The sequence below is a fragment of the Hesperophylax consimilis genome, chromosome 24, assembly GCF_061612785.1.
Source record: "Hesperophylax consimilis isolate HC1 chromosome 24, BYU_Hcon_1.0, whole genome shotgun sequence".
In the NCBI taxonomy this organism is placed as follows: Eukaryota; Metazoa; Arthropoda; class Insecta; order Trichoptera; family Limnephilidae; genus Hesperophylax; species Hesperophylax consimilis.
The window spans coordinates 29,152,617-29,171,905 of NC_142859.1; the positions used below are offsets into that span (position 1 = coordinate 29,152,617).

Consider the following 19,289-nt stretch of genomic DNA (forward strand, 5'->3'; position numbering starts at 1 on the left):
TCATACATACCTAGACCTTGTTTTTAGCTCGATCCCTGTAATTGTATCAAATACTGACCAGTATCTCATCCCTGAATGTAAACATCATAAAAGCATTCTTGTTGACATTAACATATCTCTGGAAACTCCTATGGTGGACAACAAACGAACAATCAATCTTTTTAGGAAAGCTAACTATGAAACAATAAATAACGTCCTTAGTAGTATTGATTGGGATGCAGAATTTTTAAACCTATCAACCAATACTGCTATTGACCGCTTTTATACAATTTTATATGAAATCATTCGATTAAACGTCCCGTCAAAGGAAGTTCATATTAATAATTCTTATCCCTATTGGTTTAGTCCAGCCCTAATAAAACTGACTAAGGAAAAATATAAAGTGTTTAAAATGTGGAAAAGGTGGTCCAATCCTTTAGACTACCATGAATTCTGTATCCTTAGATCAAGGCAAAAGAAATTGTCTAGAGAATGTCTTAAACAATTTATAACAAACGCTGAACTTAATATATCTCGTGACCCTAAAAACTTTTGGTCTTATGTTAAAGGAAAAAGAAATAATTCTGGTTTGCCTCATGTTATGAAACTGGGCGAAGTGACTGCTGAAAATCCTTTCGCAATATGTAACCTGTTCTCACAGCATTTCGTCTCCACCTTTAATTACAACACTATTTCCGATGTACACTCTACCAACTATCATTTTGACAATCAAGTTAATATCTCCTCGGTATCAGTTTCAAAACAAAAAATAGAAAAAATAATCGATACTATTTCTAGCTCACTGGGTGCGGGTAGTGATAAAATTCCGGCTTTCTTTATCAAAATGTGTAGCAAGGTAATCTCGAAGCCCCTATTATTGCTCTTTCAATCCTCATTGAAAGAAGGTATCTTTCCTGATCGTTGGAAGAGTGCTCTCATCACACCTGTTTTTAAGTCTGGGGCTAAAAATGATGTCCAGAACTATCGACCGATATCTAAATTACCAATCTTTAGTAAAATTTTTGAAAAAATTGTTCATGAACAACTATATAACTGCATCGAGTCTGTAATACTCGTGAACCAACATGGCTTTATGAAAAAAAGATCGGTTGTATCTAATCTTGCCATTTTCATTGAAAATATTACTAAATCAATGGATGATCAAATCCAAGTTGACGTAATCTATACAGACTTCTCAAAAGCGTTTGATAAAATTGACCACAGTCTTCTTTTGTCCAAATTACTAGCTTTGGGAATTCATGGGGATTTATATAGATGGTTAGTCTCCTATCTTAATGGGCGCACTCAGGGAGTAACAATAAATGGCTTCATCTCTGAGATTGTAAATATACCCTCAGGTGTGCCCCAAGGATCTCACCCGGGACCGTTACTGTTTACAATTTTCATCAACGACATTATAAAATGCTTTAATTATGCAAATGTTCTACTTTTCGCTGATGATATGAAAATATTCCTGCCTATTAATTCTATAATTGACTGCTTTAAACTACAAGAAGATCTGTATAGGCTTAGTGATTATTGTATCCGCAATCGTCTCAACATGAACACTTCTAAATGTTATGTAATTACCTTCACTAGAAATAAAATTAAGTTTGACCATAATTATCATATAGCTGGCCAACTACTCAAAAAAGTTACACAAATTCGTGATCTAGGTGTTATACTTGACAGTAAACTTACATTTGAGGCTCATATTGATATGATTGTTAAGAAAGCCCTTAGAATGCTAGGATTCTTATTCCGTATTGGAAAAGAATTTAATAATATCATAACACTTAAAATATTGTATTTTTCTTATGTTCGCAGTCATCTTGAATTCGCTTCTCCCATATGGAATCCTCAATATAATATTTACATAAATCGCATTGAAGCCATCCAAAGAAAATTTGTCCATCATTTAAATTTCAAACTAAATTCAAACCTTGACGTAAACAGCTCGATGGACCTTTATGGACTTAAGCCATTAAAAACTAGAAGAGACTCCGCAGATATAATATATCTCCATAAAATTATCAATGGCTTTATTGATTGTTCTCCCCTTCTGTCTGAAATTAATTTTAGAGTTCCGAGCGTTAGAACTAGAGAAAAATCACTTTTTCATCTCCATAAATGTTCTACTAATATAAGACAAAATGCGTTTATATTCAGAGCCTGTAGTATATTTAATAAGAATTTTAATGATATGGACATATTCTCAAGTAATTTAGGAACCTTTAAAAGATATGTAATAACTAACATTAAATAATTTTAAATATTCTACTTGAAGTTATCATGTTATTGCTTTGAATCCTTTCCAGTTACTTACCTTCCAATTTATACTCATGTGTTCAATTTAGTTGTAGGTATACATTTATTATATTGTTATTATTGCTATTGTGTAGTGTTATTGATTGCTGCTGTGTTGAAATTTTACAATACATTTTGTTTTGAATTTTAGTTGGTTATTAGTATATCAGTTAAATTTAAATTTTTGAAATTTAGCTGGTTATTAGTATATTATTTGTGTTCCTAGATCTGTTATTATTTTTTATTTATTATTTACAATTTTGTATTTTTTGTAAATTTCTCAGGCCACGGGTACAGAACCCTTAGTTTCTTGTTTTAATATTTTTTATTATTATTATAATTTTAAGTGAAAATCTGTTATTGGATTTTATCTATATTATTTAGTTTATTCTTATATATGTAAATAATCTGTTGATTTTCCCAAATAAAAAAAAAAAAAAAATAAAATAAAATAAAATAAAATGTCTCTGTTTAAAAATATTAGGGACGACTAGTAATTTTACAATTGCGTTTTGTACAACTTGGACTTGTTTCAGATTGGTTATACTAGTATTTCCCCATATGGTTAATCCATATCTTATAATAGATTCTGCCATTGACATATAAATTATTTTAAGTGTTTCAATTGATAGGAAAAAATTTAATGTGTACATTCTGCCAGCAATTGATCTGAGTCTTTTACAGGTTTTTTAAATATGTTTGTCCCATTTGAAAAAGCAATCTACTGTAACACCAAGATAGACATATTCTGTAACTAATTCTAAGCTTTCACATTTACAATTAGTCGGGATATTTTTATGGATGCAATTAAAACTATGAGAAATAATATTAGGATTAAATTGAAATCTGGCATTAGGTGATCTTATATGCATAACATTGGTTTTTTTAGCATTTATTAATAGTGCTGCATCATGTGACCATTTACAAAGTTGATTAAAGTCAATTTGCATGAGTTCAATTGCAATTTTTAGATCTTTATGTGATATGACCAATGCCGTATCATCTGCAAATACAAAATGTTTAACAAAAGAGAAAAGTTTTTTCATTATAGTTACATAAATTATATATAGTGTAGGTCCCAATATGGAACCCTGTGGAACTCCTGCAGATACATTCTTTGTTTTACTAAAAGTATCATTTATTTTGGTACATATTTTTCTATTTCTAAGATAATCTTTAAATAAATTTAACACATTTCCTCTTATTCCAATTTTTTCTAAGGTTTCTAGCAGTTTTTTAGAGTTAATTGTGTCAAAAGCTTTAGAGTTATCGATAAATAACACAATAACATGTAATTTTTTATTTTATTTTTTATTTATTTTTATTTTTATTTATTGGTTAAGACATACACAGTACAATAAGATACAGTTAGAATTTTTTTAGTTATTACATAGTTGTAGTACCTATTACGTATGTCCATAAAATGTCATTACGTAATTTCGCCTGAGATTGTTATAAAAGGAAGGAAGTGTGTGGATAGATAATAATAAATGAATTGAAAATAAGAATTATAATAAGCTCACGAATTGTAATTGACTGTTAATACATAGGAGTTTTGAAAAATGATGTGAAAATATTTTTGAAATTTGTCATGCTAAGAAATTTAATAAGTTAGTTTTGTATGTTAGAAAGGAATCATGAAAGATGTCTAAATGTAGTAATTTTTCGTAATGGGTGTATGTTGTGATTGCGCGAGTAATTACTGAGTTGTTTGCTGCATTGGTATTGTTGGCTTCAATATGAAAAAGTGTAGTGTGCCTGGTACGCCTTGTTGGAACATTTAAACCAATGACGGATAGTAATTCGGGACTATCTATTTTATTATTTAGCAGATTATGTAGTAACAACAGGTCTGAAAATGTGCGTCTTTTTTGTAAAGTTAACATATTATTTGTAGTATTGTTGTATTTCTTGAGTAAATGTTTCGAAAATTTATTCTGTATACTTTCTACTAAATCTATGTATACCTTATATTGAGGATTCCATATTGTGGAAGCATACTCCAGTGGACTTCTGACCAATGAACAAAACAAAATTTTCAGAGTCTTAGCACTTTTCAAAACTTTGCATATTTTTGAAGTGAAACTTCTTTACGCGCGTCATGCAATTTCGTGGACCGGAGTAAAACCAACTCATGACCGAAACGAAAATGCGGGACCGATTAAAGTTCATTTGATCTAGTCAAAGTTTTGAAGTAAAATATAAATGCTTCTTAGCTCATCTCGACAACTGGCGTTGGTGGTGTAATGGTCAGCATAGTTGCTTTCCAAGCAGTTGATCCGAGTTCGATTCTCGGCTATGGCAAATTATTTTTTTGTTTTTAACGCCTTTTTTTTTTTCAATGGTTGACGATAATATCAATCCACTAAGTAATATTTTAGGCCTGTAGAATAATTGAAAAGTTAAAGAATGATATAAAATTTTTTATGATGTTAACGATAAAAAAATAAAAAAAAACATAAAATTACCATAAAAAATGGGCCAACGGCACGCGGTGTTCCCAAGCGGTCACCCATCCAAGTACTGACCGCGCCCAATGTTGCTTAACTTCGGTGATCGGACGAGAACCGGTGTGTTCAACATGGTATGGTCGTTGGCAAACGCTAAACAATATTAATTTCTATTCTACCTGCAAATAAATATATGAAAATTAGTATAAAAAAGCCCTAATAATACTGAAAACATTAGCAAGGTGTGTGCGACGTTGATAAAAATAATCATTACATACGCGCTTGAAAAAGATCGTAATTACATCCATAACTTTGTAGGAATTTTTTTTTTCAATGGTTGACCATAATATCAATCCACTAAGTAATATTTTAGGCCTGTAGCATACTTGAAAAGTTAAAGAATTTTATGATATTATTAATTATAGTAACGATAAAAAAATAAAAAAAAACATGAAATTACCATAAAAAATGGGCCAACGGCACGCGGTGTTCCCAAGCGGTCACCCATCCAAGTACTGACCGCGCCCAATGTTGCTTAACTTCGGTGATCGGACGAGAACCGGTGTGTTCAACATGGTATGGTCGTTGGCAAACGCTAAAAAATATTAATTTCTACTCTACCTGCCAATAAATATATGAAAATTAGTATAAAAAAGCCCTAATAATACTGAAAACATTAGCAAGGTGTATGCGACGTTGATAAAAATAATCATTACATACGCGCTTGAAAAAGATCGTAATTATATCCATAAATTTGGAGGAATTTTTTGAAGTGAAACTTCTTTACGCGCGTCATGCAATTTCGAGGACCGGAGTAAAACCGACTCATGACCGTGACGAAAAAAAGGGATCATTTCGCTATAGGAGCCTAGCTAATATTATATACCTAGTTTAACTCACTCTCCTAATTCATCTTCGCTGTCTACAGGCAGAGCGCACGACTGTGGTCGTGAAGAACCGAGGTTCGATCCCCGCTTTAACTAATTTTTTTTTTCTTTTTTTATAACTTTTAATTTTTTTTATCACATGCTACTTATAAATATGTCAATAGACAGAAAAAAAGAGAGAATGAAATGAAAAGAGAGAGAGAGAAGAATACTAGAAGTTTCACTTCTGTCTTGCGTAGGCTTGACACACCCATTTTTAATAAGAAACCTAGCATTCTGTAGGATTTAGAAATAATGTGTTCAATGTGCTTGTCAAAAATTAATTTGCTATCTAAGTAAACACCTAGATCTTTACACGTAGACATAGGTTGTAAAGGTTTGTTATTCAAGTTGTATGGATAGATGATTTTGTTTTTATTTCTAGTAAATGTAATCGAGTGACACTTAGATATGTTTAAGGACAATAAATTTGATTCACAATATACGCACAAATTATCAAGATCGCTTTGCAATTCCATACAATCGGATAAACACTGTATAGCTTTATAAATTTTCATGTCATCCGCGTATAAAACAAAGTAACTATTTTTAAAGCATACGGAAATGTCATTTATATAAATATTAAATAAGAGTGGTCCAAGATGCGATCCCTGGGGCACACCTGAGCAAGATGCAAAACCATTGACAACCGTGATTTGGTGCCGATTATTGACGTATGATGCGATCCATCTATAGAGGTCACCGTGAATTCCTAGACCTAATAACTTTTGTAAAAGAATATAATGATTAACACGGTCAAATGCTTTAGAATAATCCGTATAAATGGCATCTACCTGGCATCGCATATCCATTTGAGCATGAAGAAAATTTGTAAAAAATGCAAGATTTGAAGTTGTTGAGCGATTTTTCATGAAGCCGTGTTGATTATTTAAGAGTGAGGGTGAGATAGTAGAATATAATTGATCGTAAACAATTTTTTCCAATACTTTACTTAGTATCGGTAATTTGGATATAGGTCGATAGTTCGAGACATCATTTTTACTGCCATTTTTATATATTGGGGTAATCAGGGATGTTTTCCATTTGTCGGGAAATGTTCCTTCGGATAGCGATAGTTTGAAAATAACAAAAATGGGGGGTGTCAATTGTTTACTACAATAATTTATGAAGATCCCTGGAAGTTGATCATCCCCTGGTCCCTTTTTGATATCAATGGACTTAAGGTATTTGAATGTGATGTCTTCATTGATCTCGATTGAGTTGATTATGCTATTTGAATTAGAGCAAAGACTGGCATTGCTTGTATGTGCAGGTTGAGCATTCGAAAATACAGATCCAAAATACTCAGAAAATAAGTTGGCTACTCCTCTACTGTCATTAGCAGTTTTTTCACCGTAAATCATATGATCAGGGATGGCAGGAGATTTTTTTTTGAGAATTGACGTAGGACCAAATTTTTTTAACACTGTGCTGTATACCGGATTCTATTGTAGAAATGTAGGTTTTGTAAGCTGCTGAAGCGACTGTTTTTTGCTTTTTGCGAAGCAATGAAAATGAGAGATAATCAAGGGGGTTCCGATGGCGCTTCCATTTTCTAAAGAATTTAAATTTTTCGTTTGTTATTTTTATTAAGGCTGCCGTGTACCATAGTGGGTATTTTCCAGATTTCACAACTTTCTTAGGAATAAACGCTTCGATAATCTGTTCAATTATAACATAAAACGAATTTAACGCTGTATTTACATCTGGTGCATTTATAACGGTTGACCAGTCGGTTTCTTTCAGTCTCTCATTGATCTCTGCATAATCTGCTTTATGGAATAATTTTATTGTTCGAGGAGTTGAGAGGGTTGCAGTAGTGGATGGAAAATCTAGTTCTATAATCAATGATTTATGATGAGCATCTTCTTTAACTAATGGGTGGTCGGCAAGCGACACATTAACTGAAGTGTTACAAAAGACGAGGTCCAAAATTCGACCGTATTTGTTAGGTAAATGGTTAAATTGGGTTAAATTTGCAAAAGATAAGCAGTTAAGTAACGCGAGTGCGCATTGATCTCTATTACTTGGCATTTGTTGATTATTCCATTCGATATTGGGCATGTTATAGTCGCCAATGATTAAAAACTTGTCATTGGGAAAACGGATTGTTAAGTCAGAAATAGTATTGGTATGACTAGTAAATAATGCTAATCTTTCTGATGATGTTAATTTTGGACCGACGCTAGGTAAATACACGCAGCACATATGAATATTATAACAATGACGATTCGATTTTGATGTATTGACAGTTATCCAGATATCCTCAGCGTCTGATTTCCAAAAGCGAGGGGTAACAAAAAATTCTTTTTTAATTCCTATGAGTACGCCTCCGCCAGTTGATTTGCTAGTGCGGTGTATATCCATATCATTTCTGTAAACAGAATAGCGATTATCGAATAATTCCTCATCTCGGATACTATCAACCAACCAACTTTCGGTAATGAAGATCAAGTCATAATTATTGAGCAGTATATTTTGATGAAATTCCAGTGTTTTCGAGCGCAAACCTCTTGAATTTTGATAAAAAATTATTAATGAATCATGCATTGAGAATTTTCGGTAATTACATTATTATGTTCGGTTTCTGTAGAATATATTTTAAGAATATTATATTCTAGAGTTATGTTATTAGTCATGAGTCCACTGGGCTTAGCAAAGCACAACATACTATTATTATCAATTAAAGTGAGTGAGTATATTATAGAATGTAGTAGTGAGCAGTTAGTGTAATTATTAGCATGTGGGGTTAATGTAAAAAGGGTGATGTTGAAAAAATTATGAAAAAAAATACGAAAAAAATAGTAGTTATGAGAGGATAGGTGGTTTAACATTGCAATGGTAGTTAGATAAGGTTTTTTAGCTGTAATTCGCATGAGACGTGTATGGGTGGTGATGTTTCGTTTTTCCGTAGGTAGATTTTTGCACTTCTTATCCATAAAAACTGATAGTTGTTTTCATTTTTAAAGGCTTTAGCGCACCTCAATGTAGATTTAATCTTCCGCGTGAGATGGTCGTTGACGAAGATCCTCTGGTCAGCTCCAACCATCCCGATGGCCTTGGTAGTGATTCCTTTTCTTTTCTTGATAGCTGCGACAAATTCGTCCTTCTTCTTGCGGGAGGTGAATTTGGTGATTATGTTACCCGGACGTCCATCTGTCGTGGCTTGTGTACGATGGCGCTTACTGATTCTGCTAACGTATTCAATGTCGCTTTGATGGAGAGGGCATCCAATGACTGTCGCGATATTCGACATCATGGTAGGTAGATTCTCGTTGGTGGTCTCAGGCATTCCATGTATTTCTATATTATTGGATAGAAGTTCCTGGTCCCTTTCGTCGTTTCCCCTCTCTAACATGTAAACTGTTTGTTTTAATTCTGAGACCTCCATTTCTAGCTTATCAATTTTAGCTAATTTTTCGTTTATAGATTTCATATTACTTGAAAAATCTTCTATTACATTATTATTATAAATGATGACTTTTTCGAATTCCGCCATTTTACTGCTCATTTTTTCTATTTGTAGTGCCATTTTTCTGATCTCAACAGTTAGGAGTACGTTGCTTTGATCTGAGGAGCAGGATTGGGTATCTAAATTGTCCAGGGTTTGGATACAATTATTGCACTTCCACGCATCCTTTTTACCTTGCGACATGCGTTTAAAAACACTTGCCGAAATATCAGCGCATTCGAAATGGATGGTGCATTTGCAGGTTGAACACTTTATACACTCAGCCAGTTTCAGCTGCTTAACGCAATATTTGCATGTTGTATCCATCTTATGTTTGGCTTGCGGCTGCAATAGATTACAATACTGTGGGTAGCTTGAAGATTTTTGAAGAATAACTAAAACTCTAGATTTAGCACTTTTTACACTCCAGACAAACACTCACTTTCGTATTTTAATGCACTTCTATGAATATTATCAGCTGGTATTAAAATTTTAGGATAAGGGTCGATGTTTTTAGAAGAAAATATAAGATTAATAGGGAGCGAAATGACAAACGTCAGACTTGTGATGATTGTTGTTGTTGATTGGTTGATTTATTATTTAATTGATTATTTATGTAATTGGAAAAATCTTGCAGTAATTTTTCAGTTTTTTTTTTCTTTGAAAGCCATATTGATTTGGATTTGGATAATTTTTCAATGTAATTATTTAATTTATTTGATAAAAATATTTCGAGAATTTTTTCTAACGCAGGTAGTATACTAATAGGCCTATAATTTCCCAGTTCAATGTGTTTTCCACCTTTAAATATTGGTCTAGTAATTCTACATTTAAATTCTTGTGGAATTTTTGCTTGTTTTATTATCGTATTGATTAAATGAGTAATTATTGGCCCAAGAGTTTTTATATTTCTTTTTAAATCAAAAATTCTTATATTGTCAATACCTGTGCTTTTAGAGTTTTTCATTTTTTTAACAATGTTTTCCAAATCAGTTATAGTAGCTCTTGGTATAAATAAACTGTGAGGCAGTTCTTCCAGTACAATATTAGTAGCTTTGTGATTGCATTTATGTAACATGTTGCTGATGCTATCCGAGAAGTAATTCACAAAATCATTTGACACAGAATCCTCAGTTCTATCTTTTAACATATATCGTGTTATTGTTTCATCACAATCGTTTTTGGATTTAAAATATTATTTATCACATCCCAGGTTTTTTTTTGTATCATTAAAACAGTTTTTAAATTTATTATTATAGTAGTTAGTTTTATCTTTATTTATACGTTTATTGACAAGGTTTCGTGATTTTTTGTATTCTGTTTCATATGTTTTGTTTGTTTGTGTACTTTTCCATTTTTTATATTGTTTATCCCTTTTATTTATTATTATAAAATATAATATTAAAATAAAGCGAGAGAAATCATATTAGACGAGGACAGAGCTTCAGAGAGGGTGTGGTGGGGTGGGACAAGGGGGGGTGGGGGTTACATGGTAATAATATTAATTTATTTATATGAATATAGGCACAACTTTACATATCCACGGAAAAATTATGATTGTACCTTCCTTCCCAAGTCAACCTTGCCAAATGCATGCCAATCGGGTAGGACTGATATTTATTTCGTATATCAACTCCTGTAATGTCATACGTTTTCAGAGAAATGCATATTCGGTTTATTTTTGTAGTGCCATTTTTATGAAATATATAGATGGTGATTAATCAAAGCTAGACAATAACAACCAGTAATTAAAATAACCTTTCTCAGATAAAGCAACGATACTTAATGTGTTGGTACATTACATTCTCTCTTCCACACAGCATGCTCAAAGATTATAAAGGACCTGAAAGAAATTGCAGTCTAAACGTTTGGGATGAAAATGATTTTAGCACACATGGTTTCCTGATGATGGTACGGTCAACGTGTTCCGATATCGTGATAGTTAATGTATTCAAAATTTACTAAAAATTAACAGGAAACCTCTTAATTCATTCCTTAAGGGCCTGCAATCCCTTTTTTAAATAAATTGGAAAAGCTCTGTTCCGGCATCGTGATAATTAATGTATTCGAAATTTACTAAAAGTTCAACCAGAAACCTGTTCATTCATTCGTTAAAGGCCTGCAATTCGCTTTTTAAAAATTAATTTCAAAACACGATTTTTTTCCGTATTTGTAAATATACAGTATATAATAAATACTACCCAGTTATTTTCACATAATTGAATCCGGATTGCTTATGTCCATTTCTCAATTTTTTCTCGGTTTGTGGGGAAACCTAAACGGAAATGAGACATTTTAAGAATAATTATCGGAATGTTTATAAAAAATATTTATTTATATACCTAACATTTTAAGCTTACATGAACGTTCCTTTTCATGTAACATATCTTCCACCACCTTCATCACCTCTACAGCTATAGTTATAATTAAATAAATAAAGATGACAAAAAACAACACATTTTTGTTATAATACAACATCGCTTGTCGCTAATAGCTGTTGCGCTGATTAAGGTAACATTTAAAAAATAGCTCAATATATAATAAAATATATATATATATATATATATATATATATATATATATATATATATATGTGGGAAGCATAGAATGAGGACAGTTTTTCGAGCGCGCCCATACTTCGGGGACATTTGTATAGTTTGGGGACAGGCCCAAAGTATCTGTCCCCAAACTAACACTTTGCATTATATACGCAACGCATAGATTGAAGCCAATTTTAAAATTATGCAGAAGGCATGCTTTGAGCCATACATTACTAAAATATCCATAGATGCCACTATCGTATCGATCTCTGATTTTTGAAATTTTCTATTGTGAATTTTCGAATTAGCAAAGGCTCGGTACCTATTTACCTAATTTATTTTTGTATTCTTTTTCGCTTGCTTTTGTCGGAGAATGTCGCATTTTTAAACCCGGTTTCCGCAAATATTTTTTTAATTTAATTGTTGGTATTATTTTTTCTCAATAGATAATAATAAAATTAACATGCTTATAATATATGCTCGTACATAATATGAGGGTGTATTAAAAACTGATTTTAAAATAATCTAATAAAAATAATTACACATATTACGTTTGTGCAAACATTAAAAAAAATGCTCTCATAGTTTTTAATCATATTACAGATACATGTATTTTCAAAATAAATTTATTTTCATACTTTGACAATGTGGGCTTCACTATCCGTACTGAGTTTTATACTTTTTATTTTTAGAGTTTTTTTTCTAGTTACCTATTCAAAAGTATAAATGTATGTAAAATAATAATGAGAGGTACATACTTCCTACTCTCATGTAACGTGAATAATGCAATAATAATATAACTATAAAAAAAATAATTCAGAAATCGCGGGTTCAAATTAAGGCGTGCAATTTGCATAATTTCACAATATTTATTTGTTTAAATAATACGTTAGTACCTATATGGTATATTTGCGGCAAGTTCAAGAATGGTAGATAGGTACTTTGAGTATCGCCATGTTACTTGAATAATGCAATATTTTAAATAACTACAAAATAGTTGTTCATTGTTTCGCCGTTGAGATTGAGATTACGATCCTTGGCTACGAATTCGGAGGTCGCGGGTTCAAATAACGTCGTGCGCAAGTAAATTTTATCTGATAAATTTATATAATTCCACAATATTTATTAGTTTTAAATAATTCGTTCGTACCTATATGGTATATTTGCGGCAAGTTCAAGAATGGTAGATAGGTACTTTCAGTATCTCCATGTTACGTGAATAATGCAATATTTTAAATAACTACAAAATAGTTGTTCATTGTTTCGCCGTTGAGATTGAGATTACGATCCTTGGCTACGAATTCAGAGGTCGCGGGTTCAAATTACGTCGTGCGCAAGTAAATTTTATCTGATAAATTTATATAATTCCACAATATTTATTACTTTTAAATAATTCGTTCGTACCTATATGGTATATTTGCGGCAAGTTCAAGAATGGTAGATAGGTACTTTCAGTATCTCCATGTTACGTGAATAATGCAATATTTTAAATAACTACAAAATAGTTGTTCATTGTTTCGCCGTTGAGATTGAGATTACGATCCTTGGCTACGAATTCGGAGGTCGCGGGTTCAAATTACGTCGTGCGCAAGTAAATTTTATCTGATAAATTTGTATAATTTCACAATATTTATTTGTTTAATTAATACGTTAGTACCTATATGGTATATTTGCGGCAAGTTCAAGAATGGTAGATAGGTACTTTCAGTATCGCCATGTTACTTGAATAATGCAATATTTTAAATAACTACAAAATAGTTGTTCATTGTTTCGCCGTTGAGATTGAGATTACGATCCTTGGCTACGAATTCGGAGGTCGCGGGTTCAAATAACGTCGTGCGCAATTAAATTTTATCTGATAAATTTGTATAATTTCACAATATTTATTTGTTTAATTAAAACGTTAGTACCTATTTGGTATATTTGCGGCAAGTTCAAGAATGGTAGATAGGTACTTTCAGTATCGCCATGTTACTTGAGTAATGTAATATTTTAAATAACTACAAAATACGAGTAGTTGTTCATTGTTTCGCCGTTGAGATTGAGATTACGATCCTTGGCTACGAATTCGGAGGTCGCGGGTTCAAATTACGTCGTGCGCAAGTAAATTTTATCTCATAAATTTGTATAATTTCACAATATTTATTTGTTTAAATAATACGTTAGTACCTATATGGTATATTTGCGGCAAGTTCAAGATTGGTAGATAGGTACTTTCAGTATCGCCATGTTACTTGAATAATGTAATATTTTAAATAACTATAAAATACGAGTAGTTGTTCATTGTTTCGCCGTTGAGATTGAGATTACGATCCTTGGCTACGAATTCGGAGGTCGCGGGTTCAAATAACGTCGTGCGCAATTAAATTTTATCTGATAAATTTGTATAATTTCACAATATTTATTTGTTTAATTAATACGTTAGTACCTATATGGTATATTTGCGGCAAGTTCAAGAATGGTAGATAGGTACTTTCAGTATCGCCATGTTACTTGAGTAATGTAATATTTTAAATAACTACAAAATACGAGTAGTTGTTCATTGTTTCGCCGTTGAGATTGAGATTACGATCCTTGGCTACGAATTCGGAGGTCGCGGGTTCAAATTACGTCGTGCGCAAGTAAATTTTATCTCATAAATTTGTATAATTTCACAATATTTATTTGTTTAAATAATACGTTAGTACCTATATGGTATATTTGCGGCAAGTTCAAGAATGGTAGATAGGTACTTTCAGTATCGCCATGTTACTTGAATAATGCAATATTTTAAATAACTACAAAATAGTTGTTCATTGTTTCGCCGTTGAGATTGAGATTACGATCCTTGGCTACGAATTCGGAGGTCGCGGGTTCAAATTACGTCGTGCGCAAGTAAATTTTATCTGATAAATTTGTATAATTTCACAATATTTATTTGTTTAATTAATACGTTAGTACCTATATGGTATATTTGCGGCAAGTTCAAGATTGGTAGATAGGTACTTTCAGTATCGCCATGTTACTTGAATAATGTAATATTTTAAATAACTATAAAATACGAGTAGTTGTTCATTGTTTCGCCGTTGAGATTGAGATTACGATCCTTGGCTACGAATTCGGAGGTCACGGGTTCAAATTACGTCGTGCGCAAGTAAATTTTATCTGATAAATTTGTATAATTTCACAATATTTATTTGTTTAATTAATACGTTAGTACCTATATGGTATATTTGCGGCAAGTTCAAGAATGGTAGATAGGTACTTTCAGTATCGCCATGTTACTTGAATAATGCAATATTTTAAATAACTACAAAATAGTTGTTCATTGTTTCGCCGTTGAGATTGAGATTACGATCCTTGGCTACGAATTCGGAGGTCGCGGGTTCAAATAACGTCGTGCGCAATTAAATTTTATCTGATAAATTTGTATAATTTCACAATATTTATTTGTTTAATTAATACGTTAGTACCTATATGGTATATTTGCGGCAAGTTCAAGAATGGTAGATAGGTACTTTCAGTATCGCCATGTTACTTGAGTAATGTAATATTTTAAATAACTACAAAATACGAGTAGTTGTTCATTGTTTCGCCGTTGAGATTGAGATTACGATCCTTGGCTACGAATTCGGAGGTCGCGGGTTCAAATTACGTCGTGCGCAAGTAAATTTTATCTCATAAATTTGTATAATTTCACAATATTTATTTGTTTAAATAATACGTTAGTACCTATATGGTATATTTGCGGCAAGTTCAAGAATGGTAGATAGGTACTTTCAGTATCGCCATGTTACTTGAATAATGCAATATTTTAAATAACTACAAAATAGTTGTTCATTGTTTCGCCGTTGAGATTGAGATTACGATCCTTGGCTACGAATTCGGAGGTCGCGGGTTCAAATTACGTCGTGCGCAAGTAAATTTTATCTGATAAATTTGTATAATTTCACAATATTTATTTGTTTAATTAATACGTTAGTACCTATATGGTATATTTGCGGCAAGTTCAAGATTGGTAGATAGGTACTTTCAGTATCGCCATGTTACTTGAATAATGTAATATTTTAAATAACTATAAAATACGAGTAGTTGTTCATTGTTTCGCCGTTGAGATTGAGATTACGATCCTTGGCTACGAATTCGGAGGTCACGGGTTCAAATTACGTCGTGCGCAAGTAAATTTTATCTGATAAATTTGTATAATTTCACAATATTTATTTGTTTAATTAATACGTTAGTACCTATATGGTATATTTGCGGCAAGTTCAAGAATGGTAGATAGGTACTTTCAGTATCGCCATGTTACTTGAGTAATGTAATATTTTAAATAACTACAAAATACGAGTAGTTGTTCATTGTTTCGCCGTTGAGATTGAGATTACGATCCTTGGCTACGAATTCGGAGGTCGCGGGTTCAAATTACGGCGTGCGCAAGTAAATTTGTATAATTTCACAATATTTATTTGTTTAAATAATACGTTAGTACCTATATGGTATATTTGCGGCAAGTTCAAGAATGGTAGATAGGTACTTTCAGTATCGCCATGTTACTTGAATAATGCAATATTTTAAATAACTACAAAATAGTTGTTCTTTGTTTCGCCGTTGAGATTGAGATTAAGATCCTTGGCTACGAATTCGGAGGTCACGGGTTCAAATTACGGCGTGCGCAAGTAAATTTTATTTTATAAATTTGTATAATTTCACAATACTTATTAGTTTTAAATAATTCGTTCATGGTTTATATCATCTTTGGGGATACTTTATGAAGGGTCTTTTGGATGAGAGGAAAGATTGAACAAGGCACTGGAAGAGCCCCATGTTGTGGGAGGGAGGAAACACAGAGGCCGGCAAATCGTCCCACAGCCGAGCTGTTGAACTCAAGAACCAGTCGTAGGTACCGAAGAGATCAATGATTCTGGTTCTTCAGAGCATCTCTCATTGTAATACCGGTAGATCAATAAGAGCCCACATACTTCACGGCTGTGCTCTAAAGATAGTTTTCTGCACAGGGAAAAAGGTCTTTCAATTATTTTGGGGCTCTTGGCTATTTGGCTAGCGATTTGTACAACAGCCCACGTAATATTTTTTTAAACAAAGACAAACATACCCAGGTGACGAATAACCTGACAATCTTTAAATATATCCCACTACTATCACAGTAAGCGGAAAATGTTGTTTATGTCATGAGGGAGGACTTGTATAAGCATTTTACAACAGTGTGTGTATTGCATAATGTTTAGAGGCATACAGGGATGGCGGGAGGGGGGAAGTTAAGAAGGATGGTGAGGGGGGAAGGCGGGGAAGGTGTAAAAGGAATAATTTATATGGCAGAACAACGTTCGCCGGGTCATTGTACAATAATTTAATTTTAAAAAAAAATTGTTAGGTTCCAAATTTTTTTTAATAAAAAAATTTAGTTAGGCACAAGTTTAATGTAGATGTGTAAATAATAACGATAGATACCTACTACTAATAATAATTATGTGACGAAAATATTGTCAAAATGGTGCCGCACAAATTATGAATCCATTTATTATTATAATTCTGTCCTCTGCGTGCAAACTATATCTAAATTTTACTAAAAAACAATAGTGTCATTCTCAACCGACCTTCCAGGTTAGTATGGTTCTGTATATTATCTGCCTGTATAGAATGTAAATAAATACATAATAATTGTACATTTTAACGCAATATCACGTTCGTTGGTCAAATGAATTGTACATACATATTGTCTTGTATTAGTGATCGACGAACCGGTGGATGCAATCTGCTAGCCATAAGTTGCTATAGTGGTTTGCTTAATCTGTAGTTAGTAGGATAGATTATAGAAATATATTATAAATTTGTACAGAGCCCTTAAGGTGATTTTTCACAAAAACGGCGCTATACAAACCATCATTAGTATTATTATTATATAACAGTTTTTTACGCCAATACCGCACAAGATGACGCCTCCGTGGTCTAGAGGTATTGCTTTTGACTAAATATCCGGAGGTCGCGGGTTCAAATCCCGGCGTGCGCAAGTAAATTTTATTTCACTAATTTGTGTTATTTCACAAATCATTGATTTAAAATAACATTTTGTATATTTGCGGCACGTTCCAGACTGGAAGATACTCTCAGTATAGCCCTGGTGAAAGACCACCATTCAGAAAAGAATCGTTGCTTGAAATGGCTTTAGCCGTGTTTAGTGACCAAATCTGAATAGCCAGGTACTTTCCCACTTTCCTCTCCCGCATCGCCTTCCTCTTCCCACCACCTACAGCCTCACAACATACCCCATGTTTTTTTTCAGAAAAATAAAATCTTCCGCACATTTTTAATTGTATTCATAGTTTGTGAAACTTTCCAAATGGATCATTAAATAAATCCAACATGAACTTGACCTCTTTAAAATCTAAAAACTTTTAATTTCATTAATTTTGTCTAAATAAATTGATTACATTTTTCAGAAAACTAATTGTTCATAGATATGTACCTAGGTACCTAGGTAACTGGGCTAAATATTGGTCGGTTACAAGATGAATTTTAATTTAATTGAAAAACATCATAGGTAGGTGGTTAATAAGTGTAAAAATTAATTCATAACAAAGTGCTCAAACGATTTGCTACGAATTCACTCCGCGATCACGTGAACATGACGTGTTACTGACGTGGTCCTGCCACCGCGCAGAAAAGAGACAGCTACCCAACAGTTTGTTCAGTAATTTGATTGAACCCTTTCCACATATTCTCGACCGGATATATCCCAGACAGCTATCGGATTACATTGAACAAATATATTTCTTTTAGGAAAGGGTTGTCACAACCAATGATAATTAAAATACATTTTTAATATTATGTTTAGTTAGTGGCCATATAAGATTATCGGTATTATCATTCTGTGAACCATCATTTCTATTTGTTGTATTTTACGGAAATCAACAGGCATAAACCAGTTTTAAAATGAAAATGTTATCCTTATCAAAACCGTAATAATTACTAGTGTTTAATTTTTTATCAAATCTTGTATTATAAAATTCTAAATAATGGCCGAGACTCGCCAGAGCTTACCAATTTAATAAAAATTCCAATTCCATCAAGATCAACCCGACAATCCAATTTATTCCATTTGCCCACATGTAGAACAAACATTAGAAAAAAAATTCCAATTCCTGGAATATGTACGCAATATAACAAAAAAATTCACAGCATAGACATTTAAAAAAAAATCTTCAGAAATATCGAATAGAAGAAACGCGTACGATAAATTAATACGAAACTATGAAATGTATCGGGAGCATCTTATATCCTTATCCTATATTCCTCTCCTTTTTCTCTAACAAAACATTAATTTTAAGATTAAAACTCAACTTATTAAAACTCAAAAAGCAATAATAAAAATAATCCTTATAGTACCCATAAGAACTCCATCAAAAGACATTTTTAAAAATTTTAAAGTGTTCAGTATAATAAAACTATACTCAAAAAATGCTCTAATCAAATTTACAGAAAAATATGAGTACCCTGCTGACCAACACAAATATATTACAAGGAAGAATTCCTCAAAACTATTGAACATCCCAAAATTAAATACGTCTTTTGGCCAGAAAAATCATCATTTCCATGCTACAAAACTATATAATGCCCTGCCAATTGAACTCAAAAACAC

At 32.3% G+C, this 19,289-nt stretch overlaps 2 non-coding genes across 2 annotated transcripts; both read right to left on the reverse strand.

The window, feature by feature from the left end:
* Positions 1 to 4,765: 4,765 nt before the first annotated feature.
* Positions 4,766 to 4,884, reverse strand: LOC149412182 (5S ribosomal RNA). The gene has a single exon (XR_016304773.1). It is a non-coding gene; the product is annotated as a 5S ribosomal RNA (ribosomal RNA).
* A 323-nt stretch (positions 4,885 to 5,207) lies between these two features.
* LOC149412183 (5S ribosomal RNA) lies at positions 5,208 to 5,326 on the reverse strand. Its single transcript, XR_016304774.1, has one exon. It is a non-coding gene; the product is annotated as a 5S ribosomal RNA (ribosomal RNA).
* Positions 5,327 to 19,289: the final 13,963 nt, after the last annotated feature.